Below are 17,216 nucleotides of genomic sequence, written 5' to 3'. Positions count from 1 at the left end.
CTTGCAGGAAGTGAGCCTTGCCAGCTAAAGTAGAGAACTGGCTAAGGCAGCTGCACCCTGGTTTGGCCATCACAAAGCAAGAGACCCAAGAATTCTAAAGGCGAGGCTCACCGAGCCATTTATCCCTCTGCTCTTCAATTAAGCCCACATGTGTTTATCGGCCAGGTTGGCACAATAAACTAACTACCTTGGTGATAATATAGTTTTGCCAACTGCATAGAAATTAAAGGATCTAAATATCCAGCATGGATGATTGATAAATAAAATGTGACCCTTCTTCCAATAGATGATTACTCAGCCATAAAGAGAAATGAAATCCTGATTCAAGCAACATTATGAGGAGTCTTGAAAATATGCTGAGTAAACTTAGTCACTCACAAAAGGACAAATAAAATAACTCACTTAAAATATACAGAGGAAACACAAACAAACCCAAACTCACTGTCATTGAGAGGATGCCAACTGTAGTGACATTAAATAACAGAAATGACCTTGTGAGTTTCTAACACCTTAACTCTTTCTCCCATGGTGCCGCTGGTGGTTTACAACTGCTAACCTTGCACTTAGTGGCCCAACACGTAACCACTAGGCTACCAGGGTTTCTTATTTAAAATAACAGGAAGAGGCAAATTTATAGAGAACAAATTTTATTAGTTGTTACCAGGAGTGGGAGGGAAGAGGAAAGAGGGCATCATTGTTTAGGAAACAGTGAGTTTTTTGTTTATAGAGATGGAAAATTTGGCAAAGGTTATGGGTGGTCATTTTACAACATGATTAAAATAAGGACATTTATGAATATATATATAAACATATATATATACATAGGTTTATACAGCAAGAAGGTATAAAACAGCTCATTAGTTCACACAGCAGTACAGAGGGTTCTCATCAACTCACTTTAGTGGAACAGTTAATATGCTGGAAGTCTTTCAACTCACTTGGGCTGCTGGTTCAAAGTCAAGGAAGCAGACACAGGAGTCTTCCCTCTGGCAAGGCAGGCAGAGTCTGCCCCTAGGCAGACTCTTTGTTTCTATGGGGACATCTTAGCAGAAGATGTGGACAAAACCACACCCTTTGTTTTTATCTTAGTAGAAGATGTATGGTACCATCCTTTGTTTTCTTTGGATGGAGTATATATATACTGGTACCACAAAATTGTAATACATATCACCTCACCTGGAAAGCCATACCTGTATTTCCTGACTGAGCTTTGGTAGAAGCAAGACCAACACTGACTTTTGGATAGTTTCCGCTTCAGGCTCTGAACCCAGCATTTAGCTCACCTCTACTAGGACCTAAGGATTTTGAACTGACCTGCACCCACCAACATGAGACATTTCCTCAAAGTTTGTGGATTTCTGTGGAATGTTATAGCAAGTGACAGAATCCAGGGATGTGAGACAATATGTGAAGGGAAGAAAGGGGGAAATAGAACAGAGTAGAATCTTGGAAGAGTTGGACATATGGCACATTTTTAATCTCCAATTCTTGGGACTAGTCTGGGATTTATATATATACAACATTGGTGTCTGCAGTGGGATTCTTTATAATGGCTCCAGGCTCCTGGGAAGTCAGTATTTGACTATTTAATGGTTTCTTTAGTTATTCTTACCTTCAGTTGCTACAAAGAAAATAAAGGCTATTAAAGTGCACTTTCTGGTCAGGCCGTGCTGGACACACCCTGTTAGTTGGCTAAGGCCCTATGATTATGAACATGAGTGTCTAGAAAAGAGGAGAACTTGAATGTCTTAAAAGAACTGAATCTGAGTGTTTTTAAAGGGTTGTTTTTGGAATTATATATTTAGTTGATTGTATTACGGATTGTTTTGATCTCTCCTAAATGGTTTGTAGGAGCCTTGTGAGAGCACAGTGATTATGAGTTGGACTGATAACCACAAATTCAGTAGCTTGAATCTCCTAGCTTCTCCTCAAGAGAAAGATGGGGGTATCTACCCCTGTTAAGAGTTACAATCTCAGAAACTCGCAGCTCTCCCCTGACCTGTAATGTCACTATGAGTCAGTATTAACTCAATGACAGCGAGTTTACATTTTGGTTAACTGGTGTTATAGACATAGGGTGTGATAGAAATTAATATTGGAAATTATTGAGAGAGCTTTTAAGTCCTCCCTTCAGGCTTTATAATTGGATTTGATAAATGGAGAGTTAGAAATTGGCAGAAGGGAAAGGGATTTTGCTTTAAGCCAAAGGGAGGAAACAGGCCCCATCCAGATCCTTGAAGGTTAGTATATTTGCATTTTTTTTAATGCAGAACCACCAAGAGCTCGTTTTTGAATGGTGAGCACACAGTGTGTCTATGGCCACCTCTAGGCTGGAAATCTGGGTTGTGCTCATGAAAGAAGACCCACTTCTCAGCCAGTGAATAGACTGGTATGCTTCCTGTGTGACCACATGGATTCACTTGTGGAAGGGAAATGGGGGAAAGGCAAGTATGAAGATCTGGGCTCAGTTCTAGCATAACTCATTGATGCCCATTGACTTGGTCCACAGGAACAAGAGAGGACAGAGGAAGTGCTGGCTGACCTGAACTTTACAAAGCTGTGAGGATATTGAGCCTCTGGGCATTCCCTAGCCACAGCAGGTAGAATTGATGAAGATAAGTGAAGGGGCCAGGATTACTCACTTGACCTAGTGGTGATGACAAGGGCTGAGATGGCCAGAACCCAACCAAAGGAAGAGAAATGTGTTAACTATGTGAGCTAATGTACACTGCTGCATTCTGATGACTTCCCTGAACTTGACCTTGCTTGTGGCTGCTGTTACAACTAGAATGAAGATTGGGTCAGATCAAAGAACTTGTCTTCTCAAAGCACTGGGTCAAAAAAATGGGCAATTTAGAAGTTATGCATCTAAACTAGGGAGTGATATGGGCATAAAGTAGCCACCTTGACAAACTTATTAGGTGTGTTTAGTCATAAAATAAGTAAAACAAGGTATCCCCACTGAATACTTTTGTTTTTTTCCTGAGGAATCTGAGGAAAAAATGCGAGGGACGAGGTTGATCACCATATGTGATTGAGGTATGATTGTCAACAGAGTTAATAGTGATTGTAAAATTGATCATTGTAGAAACCATTAACTGAAAGAGGGGTATGAAAGAGATCAGAGCTGGAAGAACCAGAGGAGAGCCAGTGAACTGAGTTCCAGAGTCCCTGGAACTCCCACCACGTCACTGGTGGGCCTGTGCAAGTAGAGCTGGTGTAACACACAGAGGGAATTGACCAGTTACATTACCCCCACCCTAGTTCTAAGAATGACCCATCCTTAAAGCCGCAGCGAGAAAGCCCAGGACCATACAGATCGCTGTCTGAAGTGCTGGGGGCCACGACCAGAGACACCAGAGTCTGTGACATGAAGACCAGGAGCAGTGCAAAGACATGGGACTGACAGGCTGGCTTCCTGGCCAGCGGAAGCAAAGGCCAAGGGACCGCATGGCTTAGAGGCTAAGGAGTGGAGAGAGACTTGGTTGCTGAGTGAAGAGAGGAATCGCTGTGGGCCAAGGACTGAAACCTTACTATTTGCTGATTCTGATTGCTGACGAGCAGAACGTCTCTAATCAAGTCCTCGGACAGTGGGTACTGTCTCGGAGCTCTGTGTGCCCTTGGCAACACATTATTGAAGTCAGCATAGGAGTAGAGTGCAGTAGGAGTGATGATTGGTGTCAGTATAAGGAAGGATGGAGCATGGAGGTTTGTCTGACCCCTGCCTCTTGAAAATAGGGAAGCCAGAAGTCAGATATGGACCCATACACACACTACTTACTGTACTTGATTTGGTTTTCCACCCGAAATTCAAATTGAGGTTAATGTTTCAATTATGTATCTCTGGGCTCAGACAATGTGATGTGTAGACTTTCAAATTGCTTGGAAGTGTTAGTCTCCCATCTTAGTGACATCATAAGAGTAAAGGCCCTCCTTCGGGATTTGAGAGTGGCTTATAAGAAGGTGGCAGAGAAGAACGCACTTAACAGCAAAGTCTTCTTCAATGGACTTGACTCGCTGCAGGTCCTGGCAGCGGCTCCCAGCTGTGGCTCCAAGAGCAGGAGAAACTCCCAAGTGAGACAATTCCTGCCTCAGAGCCTGCTTCTTTCACAGGCGACCATTTTCAGAAGTGGCCAGCAGAAGCCTCATGGGAGGCGCTGCAGCTTATGACTGTTTTCGTTTTCACAGCAGTTTGTCCTAAGAACAGTGCACAGAATGAGGATGTGGGGACATCTGGTCACCTCAGTGTATTTTCTTACATACATATTTCTCCATCGAATGGAGGTTCCTAATTTTTGCTCTGATGCTTTTCGTCGTATTTGAATTTTGTAATTGTCATCTTTGGATCACACAAGCTGGTGTGCCTCTTCCCTGTGGACTTAGCTGACTCCTCGCCTAGGTGGCTGTGTGTTTGAATACAAGCCTTTAAGACCCCAGATAGAATTTGATTGACAGCTGAGCACCAACCTCTTTCTTCACCATACTTTATCTCCAGGGATCTCTTCATGAGGGTGAGTATCAAGCAGGGCCATGATGTAAGAACTGATTGTTCTTAAATTGGTGCTAGGTTTGAGTGTAAGCCCAAGATCCATTCCTGGATGTATGCCTTTTTTTTTTTTTTTAATTTGCTACAACTTGGGAGTCAGTACCTATCACATCATTCCTTTGTTCGATCATGTCAAACAATTTCTTCCATAATCATATTCTTTTCTTCCTGGACTTCATGACAACACTCCCCTCTTATCTCCCCCACCCCTCGATATCGCACTTCCCCAAAAGCCTTGCTATATTTTCTTTCCCTGTAGGCTCAACATCGCTGGATTTCATTGACCCCAAAATAAAGAAACAAAGAATACAGCTTCAAGAGGGTGAGCCCCAGTGATGATGCGCATCTGGGCTGTGCTCTAATGTAAACAAGCAGAAGCAGAATACAACAGAACGGCCATCACAGGACTTCCGGGATAATGTGTATCTTAATACAGCGTACCTGAACATAGCATACACGGTGTCAATGTACCAAGACCTTGTTTGCTCACCAAGCAGTAGGACACCGCTCTTGGTACCACTGTCTTCTTCCACCTCGGACACCGTGTATTTTCCAGCTTAAGTCCTAGGGTTACACATGTGTCTGTGATAAAGTCCAGTTCGCCCAGTGGAGTTCAGATGGGAACTTTGAAAACTCGTCGATTTCATTCTCGTCGATCTAAAATTTTGTTCTCTTGTCTGTATCTACATGAATGGTGGGATGGGGGTGAAGGAGGGGTCTTACGTAGTATTTTAAAAAAGGAAAGCGTGCTATTGTTGCTGTTCTTAGACACCTTTAAGTCAGTTCCAGTTCTTCCTAGCTGCCCTGTGTGTAGCAGAAGGAACCTGCCAGCTCCAGTGTCATTCTCACCTCCATTGCTAGGTTTAAACACTGGGTTTCAGTCACGGTTCCAAGCCATCATTCTTAATGACCCTTTGTGTCACTGACTCCACTTTCCCAAGCTATGATGGCCTCCTTTAAGGACTAGTCTCTTCTGATAACACGCTCAAAGTACATGAGACGAAGTCTTCACAACCTGTTTTCCATGGAGGGTTTTGGCTGTACTTCCTTTAAGACAGATTTATTTTTCTTTGGATGATGTCAATCTTCTTCACTAAACCGTGATTCAAATGTGTGAATTCTTAGGTCGTTCTTATTTGTTGTTCAACTTTTGCATGTATATGAGGCATTTGAAAATACCATGGCTTGTGTCAGGTGTACCTTAGTTTTCAAAGTGACATCCTTGCTCTTCCACACTTTAAAAAGGCCTTATTCAGTAGATTAGCCCAATACATACTTTGATATTTTGATTGGGGTCAGGTAAAATCAAATTCTCAATAACTGCCGTCTTTTCAATACAATCATGTATATTGGTCCGGTTGTGAGAATTTTTGTTTTTTTACATTGAGTTTTAATTAAAAATTTTCCTAAGCAAAGGTGTCATGTCCTCTTTGCTCTCAGCAAGCAAGGTTGTGTCATCTATCATAAATTGTTAATGAGGCTTCATCCAAGCCTGCTGCTCCGTTCTTCTTCATATAGATCAATTTCTTGTATTATTTGTTGAGTGTATTGATTGAACATAAATGGTGAATGGATATATCCTGGATGCACTTTTCCTCATTTTATCACATGCAGTGTCCTTTTGTTCTGTTGAACAACTATTAGTCAATGTAGAGGTACTACATGAGCAGTTTAAGTGTTGTGAAATTCCTCTACTTCATAATGTTTTCCTTAAAGTTGTTGCTCAACATAAAAGTCCTTGTCCCAATATCTTACCTATTTGAAATAACATGAACACAGCCTGCAAAAAAGCAAAAGATATTTTATAGCCTGTACAGATAAGGAGTAGAGCAGAATCTCATGAGCAAAATACAGTGTGATCCCTGAATTCAGGATATCTGTGTCTCTTAATTCCCTTAGACTCTGGAATTCAGACTTCTTTCAGCCCCTCTCTACACTCTAACCTGTGTCTGTCTATAAGCTGAGTACTGACTGATGAGTCATGTGCTCTTGGACGTCCTCTAGCTAGATCCTCTGACAAAATATAGGCCCAGAGAGGATGGGGGTGATCAAATAATGTATTCCCTTTCAGTGATTCTTGGATGCAGGGAGAGCATTGATGTATTAACTATGTGCTTTTTTTCCTGGTCCAAGTTGGCTGGAGCTTAAAGCTATTCTTTGCTGAAGGGTCTTCGCAAATGGAGTGCTGATGACCAAGATGCACATGATGGAAGCTTTAGATAATGCAAGAGTGGGACACAGAGTACCCAGTGGGCGTATTGGTCTGGGGGTTTCAACATTACCCTAGTATCTGTTTTCTGTAATGTGGGTGGATCATGATAATGCATTGTACGAGGGCTGACATTACTCTTAACTTCTCATCAGAAAACAGGGAGACCAAAAAAACAATCTAAAACTTGAGGTTGGGGGTATCTGTTCAAAATTATAGCTTCAGTAAAATATTCCTCAAAATTGAAGGTAAAAAACAGATATTTTCATGTAAAAGTGTTTATAGTATAAAAGAGACCCCAAAGCGCAACCACAATTTAAGGAAAATATTTATTCCATCTTAAATAGGAAAAACATGAGAAAGACAATCATCCAGATGAGAAAGAACATTAGCCTAAGGTCATAATGGCTAGAAATCGCTAAATCGATTTTCATGTTGACTGTACATACACCTACAGGTCCACCAGCAGTGGACATGAGTTCCTATCTCTCCACAGCCCCTCCAACACTTATTACTTTCTGAGTTTATGATTTGGGCTATCTTTGAGTGTATCTTATAGTTGGTATCTTATAGTTGGGATAGTTGGTATCTTATAGTTGGTATCTTATAATTGTTTTAATTCACATTTTTCTTATGCCTGAGAATTTGGAACATTTTCTCATATATTTATTGGTCATTTGGATTTCTTCCCTTGAGAAACTTCTGTTCAGGTCCTTTGCCCACACCTTAGTGGCCAATTGGTTTTTTTCTTGGTGTAAGTTAGCAGAGTATTATAGAGATTTTTGTAATAAGGCCTTTGTCAGATGTGTCATTGCTAAAGATGTTTTCTCCGTCTGTGGTCTCTCTTATTACTCTCTTGTGGAATTATTTCAATGCACACAAGTGTCTTATCTTCAGTATATCCCACTTGTCAATTTGTGCCTCCTCTGTTTTGTGTCCTTTCCTATTTTTGATAGCCTATGTATTCCCTGAGTCAACGTTCTCAGGTTTGTCCAAATTCCCTCATTGATGATCCTAATTGTTTGGGGTTTTACCTCTAGGTCTGTGATCCACCTTGAGTTTATTCTTGTGCATGGAGTGAGGAAGGGTCTTGCTTAATTTTTCTTCAGGTAGATATCCATTTTTTTCAGCACCACTTGTTGAAGAGGGCATCCGCTTCCCATTTGATATTTTTTTGGGTTCTTATGGAAGATCAGTTGTCTGTATGCTGATGATTTTATTTATGAGTTTTCCATGGTTTGAGTATCTGTCATTATGCTAATACCACACTGTTTTGATGACTGTGGCTTTATCATAGGTGCTAAAGTCAAGTCAAGTAAGCCTTCCTACTTTGTCCTTCTTCTTGAGGAGTTCTCTGGTAATTCTGGGCTTCTTCCCTCTCCATATGATGTTGGTAATCAGTTTTTCCAATTCTTTGAAGAAAGAGGATGGCATTTGTATCGGGATAGCATTAAACTTATATTGTTAGCCTTGGGCAGAACTGAAATCTTTATTGAGTCTTCCAATCACAAGCATGGGATATCCTTCCATTTGTTGAGGTCACTCTTGGTTTCTTTTAATAGTGTTCTGTAGTTTTCCTCGTACATATATTTTGGTTTATGAGTCAGGTATATCCCTACATATTTCCATTTGTTCTTGGCTGTTGTGAAGTGTACTACCTTTTTGATTCTCTCTTCTGTAGTCTTGTCTGATATATAAAGCAGTCCAGTAGACTTCTGTCTGTTGATCTTGTATCCTTCCACTTTGCCATGTTGACCTATTGCTTCTAGCAATCTCCTTGTGGAGCTTTTGGTATATATAAAATCATATCACCTGTGAATAATATGACCCAGAAATCCCCCTATAGGCATAAATCCAGAAGAGACAAGAAACAAACCACAGCCAAACATCTGTGCTCCAATGTTCATCGTGGTGCAGTTCACAATTTCAAGGAGTTAGAAACAAATGAAATTTCCATCAACAGATGAATGGATTAAAAAATTGTGGTGCATACATACAATGGAGTACTATGCATCCCTAAAAACAGTGATGAACACATGAAACACATTGCCACATGGGAAGAACTGGAGAAATTATGCTAAGCGAAGCAAACAAAAAAGGACAAATACAACATGAATCCACTGCAGTAAGCAAAGCAACAACAAAAAAATGCAAGAAAGGGACATATGGGAAAAGCTACTATATATATGCACTCTGGGGTTAGGTTTGGATCAGGGCCTACATTGCCCTTGATTACAGAGAGGATCACAGAGCCAGACCCACCATGAGACACGACGTCCCTCACTGACCCATAGCTCTAAGGGGGACTGCACTGGAGGCATGATGAGGGAGATGTGCCCAAACTGACCCCACCACAGTGAAACACTAAGGGAATATAGCAGAACAGCAAAGGGAGAAAAGCAATGGAGCCCCGAGGAATGCTACAGGTGCATTTTGGGACCAGAGTGTGGCACCCCAGTGGACTCGACTGGAAAATACTCATGAAGGTCAAGGAGAGACCTAGAACTGCTTGAGGGCTTTTAAATTTTTTAAAATCATTTTATTGGGGGCTCATACAGCTCTTATCATCATCCATACATACATCAATTATAAAAAGCACATTTGTACATCCATTACCCTCATCATTCTCAAAATATTTGCTCTCCATATAAGCCCCTAGCATCAGCTCCTCATTTCCCCCCTCCCCTCCTGCTCCCTCTTCCCTCATGAACCCTTCATTATTTATAAATTATTATTTTGTCATATCTTACATTGTCCGACGTCTCCCTTCACCCACTTTTCTGTTATCCATCCCCCAGGGAGGAGATTATATGTCAATCCTTGTAATCAGTTTCCCATTTCTACCCCCTCACCCCACCCATCCAGTATTGCCACTCTCACCACTGGTCCTGAAGGGATCATCTGTATTGGATTCCATGTGTTTCCAATTCCTATCTGTACCAGTGTACATTCACTGGTCTAGCCATATTTGTAAGGTAAAATTGGGATCATGATATTGGGTGAGGGGGGGGGAGGAAGCATTTAGGAACTAGAGGAAAGTTGTATGTTTCATCGTTGCTACCTTACACCCTGACTGGCTCATCTCCTCCCCGTGACCCTTCTGTAACAGGATGTCCAGTTGCCTGCAGATGAGCTTTGGGTCCCCACTCCACACTCACCCTCATTCACAATGATATGACTTTTTGTTCTTTGGTGAGGGCTTTTCACTTTTTGCTGTTTTTTTTTTTAATGTTTTTATTTGGTTTTTTGTTGTGGTGTGTTAGCTGTTGTTGATTTATCTTTTTGTCTTTTGTTTTTTTCTTTGTTTTGTGCATATTATTGACTATGGATTTCTATCTGGCCAAGATAGGCAGGATGAACAATCCAGAGGACAGAACAATGGGACCAATGGTTCTAGGGGGACATGGAAGAGGTGGAGGTGGGTGGGAGAAAAGGAGTGAGGTGCCAACAAACCCAGGGACAAGAATAAGTTATCTAAAATTGATGTCAAAGAGGGCATAGGATGTTGGGTGGGGGACTCGATCAAGGGCAATGTAGCCAAAAGAAATTAGCAAAATCTCTATCAAAGCCAAACATGATACTGGGACATAAGGGAAGTAAGAAGAACTAGAGGAAAGAACTGGGAGGCAAAGGACATTTATAGAGGTCTAAATACAGGCATGTACATATGTAAATACATTTGTATATAATGATAGGGGAATAGACTATGTACATATACTTATTTATAAAGTATTAAGGCAATAGATAGACATTGGGCCTCCACTCAAGTACTCCCTCAAGGCAATTACACTTTCCTCTACTAACATGGCACTCTGAGCACTCTGTGATGCTCATTTTCCCTGACACAATTGCTGAAAACAAAGTGGATGCATAAGCAAATGTGGTAAAGAAAGCTTATGGTGCCAAGCTATAAAAGATATAGCATTGTGGTCTTAAAAGCTTGAAGATAAACCATCTAGCTAAAAAAGCAACAAAGTCCACATGGAAGAAGCACACCAGCCTGTGTGATCATGAGGTGTCAATGGGATTAGGTATCAGGCATCAAAGACCACAAAACAAACAAACAAAAAAACAAAATTATATCAATGGAAATGAGGGGGAGGGCAGAGTGGAGACCCAAAGCCCATCAGTAGTCAATTGGACACCCCTGTCAGAAGGGCCACAAGGAAGAGATGAGCCAATTAGGATGCAATATAACACCGAAACAACACATAACTTTCCTCTAGTTCTTTAATGCTTCCTCTTCCCCCACTATCATGACCCCAATTCTATCTTACATATCTGGCTAAACCAGAACATGTATACTGGTACAGATAATAGCTCGCAACACAGGAAATCCACAACAGATAAGCTCCCTAGGACCAATAAGGGGAGTAGCAGTACTAGAAGGGCAAGGGAAGGGGGAGGAGACAGGAGGAACCAATCACAATAATTGAAGTATGGCCCCTCTCCCAGGGGGAAAGACAGCAGAAAAGTTGGTGAAAGGAGACAGCGGTTGGTGTAAGACATCGGCGGGGGTAGGGAGAGATAATTCATAAATTACCAAGGGGAAATGGAGGAGGGAGCGTGAGGGAGAAAGGAAAAATTAAAAATGAGGAGCTGATACCAAAGGATCAAGAAGGAAAAAAAAACGTTTTGAAAAAGATGATGACAACATATGTACAGGTGTTTGACACAATGGATGTGATAAGAGCTGTAAGAGCCCCCAATAAAATAAAATTTTAAAACACATGATGAAAAAAATAATGTCATAATGGCATGCAAGGATTTGCAGAGATTTTAAAAGTTCACAGAAAGGCAAAGGAAACTATCACAACAGCATGATGAATGGTAAATCAACGCAGCATACTTCAGGTGGGAGTGCACAGCAGGAACAGGACCATATGGGGACACATACATTATCTTAGACACAAGAATTTATAAGCTTCTGTCTGAGACCTCCTACCAACATCCAGGAATATGACTCATAACCATGCAACCTAGCACCCCAATTTCCTTACAGACACACACTTTCCTGAAGGCTACTGCTCCTTTAGGGAACCTATGCCTAGGGATGGACTTGCAGGCAGTGAGTTGCTTAAGATGCTGCCTCTCCCAGGACCTCCTAGGCAAGTGAGAGCATCCTCTAATGCACTCTGCCAAAGGGTGAGGTTATTATTCCCACTACTGTTGAATGGTCGGAAGGAATTCAATGGAAATTGAATTTATGTGCAGACCCATAAATGGATTTAGGGCTTCTACTGTAAACCAGAGCATTTTGGAGACTTAATGTTCAGACATTTGAGATCTAATACAATAGAAAACTGTAAGACTTGGTCACCAATAGACATACATTGTATAAAATCCTAGAGTTTTACAAGCTATATGCAAATTATATAGATAGATACTCAATCATTCAGGTCTGGGAATGAATGCTCTGTGATTCTCTATAGTTAAAGTTTTTGAAGTAAAGAAACCTGAAGGCATGGTTAACTAACAGCCTTAGAACTTAAAAAGATTACTAAATAGGAATGTACAGTCCCAACTGTATATAATCATTTCAAAGGTGGGATGAGCCTTGGAACCTGGAATCCAGGAGCTAAAGGATTGCAAAGGACTAGGAAGCAAACGTCCTCTCACAATTACCAAGGGCAGCGTGACATTCGTATGCAAGCAACTACATTCCTGATTTCACAGTTCCTTAAGAGCACCACAACACACACAACTGCTGTTCTCACTACACAGCCCCAGGGGAAGTGAGTATTCTTCATTTTTCCTTGCTCCAGAAACCTCGTGCTTACTTTCAAGGTAAAATTAATAAACATAGATATTAAAAGCTTTATCATCAAGAAAGAATCATGGGCATAGAAATGAGACATATTTGTGTAAATGCAAAAATTCTTATTAACATCTTTAAAATATACATGCATATATTAAAAATTGTTAATTTTCCCAAAGATTACAAAAATATCTATAGCTAGTGGTTCAAAGCCATGAAATGCTTCTCAGGAGAAAGATGAAGTTGATTACTCTTGTACAGATTTACAATTAGGGCAACCCTTATCAGAGGTGGTTTGTAAACAGCAAGAATCTCTCTATATTTAAAAACAAAACAAAAAACGCTCTCATAAAAAGAAAATTCTCCGGAGTCTCCCTTCCCCCCTTCTCTGTTGTCCCTCTTCCAGGGAAGAGGTCACATGTGGATCCTTGCAATCAGTTCCCCCCTTCCAACCCACTCACCCTCCACTCTCCCAGCATCGTCCCTCACACCCTTGGTCCTGAAGGTATCATCCACCCTGGATTCCCTGTGCCTCCAGCCCTCATATGAACCAGTGTACAGCCTCTGTCCTATCCAGGCCTGCAAGGTAGAATTCGGATCATGGTAGTTGGGGGGAGGAAGCATCCAGGATCTGGGGGAAAGCTGTGTTCCCCATCGGTACTACCTCGCACCCTAATTAACCCATCTCCTCTCCTAAACGCCTCTATGAGGGGCTCTCCATTGGCCGACACTTGGGCCTTGGGTCTCCACTCTGCACTTCCCCCTTCATTTAATATGGTATATATATACATATACACATATATACACACCCTTATATCGTTGTTGTTTTTTTTTTGCATGATGCCTTATACCTGGTCCCTTGGCACCTCGTGATCGCACTGGCCGGTGTGCTTCTTCCATGTGGGCTTTTTTGCTTCTGAGCTAGATGGCCGCTTGTTCACCTTCAAGCCTTTAAGACCCCAGACACTATCTCTTTTGATAGCTGGGCACCAGCAAGATATGACAAAATAACGAGGTATAAATTACCAAGGGCACATGAGGGAGGGGGAAAAGGGGAGGGAGGGGAAAAAAAAAGAGGACCTGATGCAAGGGGCTTAAGTGGAGAGCAAATGCTTTGAGAATGATTGGGGCAGGGAATGTATGGATGTGCTTTATACAATTGATGTATGTATATGTATGGATGGTGATAAGAGTTGTATGGGTCCCTAATAAAATGTAAAAAAAGAAAAGAGGAGAAAAAAATGATTAGGGCAGGGACTGTACAGATGTGCTTTATACAATTGATGTATGTATATGTATGAACTGTGATAAGAATTGTATGAGCCCCTAATAAATTGTTAAAATTAAAAAAAAAAAAAGAAAATTCTCTGAAATTTCAGGGACCTTAGGTTTTCAAAGATTTTTCAGATACAACAAAAACCACATGAACTATAAGTCAAAACCAATAAATGAAAAGTATTTAAATGAAATAAAACTCCTTTCAAAAGCTACACTCACTGCCATTGCGTCAATTCTGACACATGGCGACCCTATAGGACAAGGTAGAATTGGGTTTCTGAGATTAACTCTTTCTGGAAGTAAAAACCCATCTGTCTCCAGCTGAGAGCCTGGTGGTTGTGAACTGTGGACTTTGTGGGTCGCAGGACGACTCATAACCACTACGCCACCAGGATTACTGATACAAAATTAAAAGTGTCAATATTTACATAATATATTGGTGATTTAAAAGATTGTACCTGCAAAATACAGCAAACTGTTGCAACTCAATAAGAAGATAAATGATTCAATTCAAAAATTGGAAAGATGGAAAATGAATAGAAATAGAAAATGAATAAATAGAAAATGAATAAAATAGAAATGAATAAAATAGAAAATGAATAAAAGATGTAAAAGACACAATTAAGAAGATAGGAAATGGTCAATATACACGCAAAAAGATGTTCAGCATGACTACTCAACAAGGAAATACATCAACTTAATAGATAAAACTATGATGGATAATACCAAGATTTGTTTATTAAGCAAATGGAAACTTTCAAATATTGTTTGTAGTGTAGGATGGAAACACTGCTTTGTATAATTGCCTGGCAGGCTTTTATAACGTTAATATACATTTACTATATAATCTAGGAATTGCACATCTAGATATTTGACCAATAAATATAAACATATCTTTATGTAAATATGTCCATAAAGTGCTTGCTACTCCTAAGAATGGAAAACTGGAAACAATCTCAGTGTCCATCAGTAGATTACTGGATAATTAAATTATAATGTATTTATATATAATAGCATGAAAAGAATGAACTACTAGGTCACACACAACATAGATAAACATAAACTGTATGCTGAGTGAATAAAGCAAAAATTAAAAGATGTACAAACTGTGAGATTCTAATCTTATGAAATTCAAGTACTATCAAGTGTAATTTTTAATGCCAGAAAGATCTTTGTTGGTGATATGAGAATTCCCTGGGCAAACACAGAAGAAAAATTTTTTAATGATGAAAATGGTCTATAAATAAAAATGCTTCAAAAAGTTAATGGAAAAATGTAATTAAAAGATTATGGAGGTTTTCCATCAACTTTTTGAAGCACCCTTGCATTACTAATCAGGTGGGTAGTTAGTTGAAAGTGCATATTCCCCAAAGCATAGACTACCACTTTAAATGCATGCCTTTATTGAATATACAATACCTGAATAGATTTGATTTTAAAAAGAAACATAAGCAAATGAAGCAGTGAATCCCAAACCAATAAAAGCCAATGCTATAAGGTTGTCATAAGCAAATAAAAAGAAAATTTTCTCCAAACTTGGTTTAGGTAAATGTTTCTTTTCTTTTTTTTTTTTTTTAGGTAAATGTTTCTTAAGAAGATACTAGTAATGTACTACTGAGAAATCAGAAATAAAAAGCACATACTTGGGGAATATTTACGGTACGTATAGCTTACAAGCAACTTTGATATACACAAATAACTGCTAGAATTTAACAATTAAAAGAAGCAAACATATTAAATCAGTTAAAGACTAGGACAGTTAACTAAAAAGATATGAGAACAGTTAATAATCAGCACATTAAAAATTACTCGCTATTACATCAGAATAATGCAAAATAAAACCAAATGTGAGACTAAAATACCTTCATGCTACAATTATATATATAATTACATAGAATTACAACCAGGCTATGTATAAAATATATCAATACAATACAAAAAGTTGGACTGGCTTTATGATTCAACTGAAAGTATTTTTATGTTGTTAAATATATACCTAACCTGAAAACAAGACAAATCAAACCTGTTACCCTTTTGGTTGTTCTGAATCATAACAATCTGAAACGACAAAGTGGGACTGCCTCATAGGGAGTCCAAGACTGTAATTCTTCACAGAAGCAGAATGCTACATCTTTCTCCCATGGAGCAGTTGGTGGGTTTCAAAGTGCCCACCTTTGGGTTAGCAGCCAACCACCTAATCGCTTTGCCAGTAGGGCTCCTTACACCTACCCCATCACGCAGAAATTCTCTTCCTAAACGAGTACCCACTCACGGCATCGAGGGCACTCTGACTTGCAATCCCTCTGGAGGACAAAATACAACTGCTTCAGAGGGTGCCCTGGGCTATCAATCTTTAGGGGAGCGTGCAACCTCAAGTTTCTCTTGCAAACCAGCTGATAGATTCCGACGGGAACATACGACACTGGATGAAAATATAAATTGTCTCATCTTATAGGCACAGGGTTAGGAGGGCCAATTTTGGTGGGGGGAGGCACTCACAGTTAGGAGGTAGAGAAAAATAGTAACTAAGATGCATTTTCCAAGTGGAAAAAGTTCTTCCCACAACTGGCCCCCTTAAGATGCTAAGGCAAACCTCTTCTCTTAGGGCGCCTGGCTTTTCCAGTTGCAAATGCGCATCTCTAAAGCAGATAAGGCTCATTTTATTCTTATCACGCTGAGTCAGCCTTTGCCCTTTGTGTCCTAGCTGCACAATTCTTGAATGAAGTACCCACCCTTTTCCTACAAGTGAAGAGGAAGTCAGATGCATATAATTCTTCAGGAACAAAGTCTTCTCACTGTCAAGACTGCTTTCCGATGTCTGCTGTTCAATATTCTACTGAGTAATTGTCATCATTTTGACAGTATGTGTTCCTTGCTTGATTTGTTCCCCCCCCCCCGGCTCCCCCCCCCCCCCCCCGCGAAGAAGTCAAAATGTCTGAGAGTCACACTTTACCCAGTCTTTTGTGTATGTGTCTGATGGAGATTTGCATACCTCCTTACTGTTGATACTGCTTAATGAACTTGCCCTCTATCTCTTGGTTCTGATACTGGGATGGCCCCTGTTGCTCAGCTGTCTTATCCATCTTTTGCTTTCCCAATTGCACGAGCCACTTGTCAGGATCTGTTCGGTTGAGGGACTAATTTCCCACAGATTCGAACTGCTGATCTTCAGTTTAATGTTTAATCTAAGACACCACTAGGTCTCTTTCCTAAACTTATAAGAAAGACGAATGAAAACAAATGTCATCAAGAACATCAATATACACAAAATAGACTGTTAGCAAAAATATTTCCAGCTTCCAGTAACTAGAAATAAACCAAATGTCAACCAACAGAAAAATGGATAAACACATTTTGTCATATTCTTACAGGGTAACCTTATTCAGTAATAAAAAGGACAACTTTATGGTATATGCAGGTATTAA

This window comes from Tenrec ecaudatus, chromosome 1 (assembly GCF_050624435.1).
Source record: "Tenrec ecaudatus isolate mTenEca1 chromosome 1, mTenEca1.hap1, whole genome shotgun sequence".
NCBI lineage: Eukaryota > Metazoa > Chordata > Mammalia > Afrosoricida > Tenrecidae > Tenrec > Tenrec ecaudatus.
Note: the sequence above shows the minus strand (reverse complement) of the source record.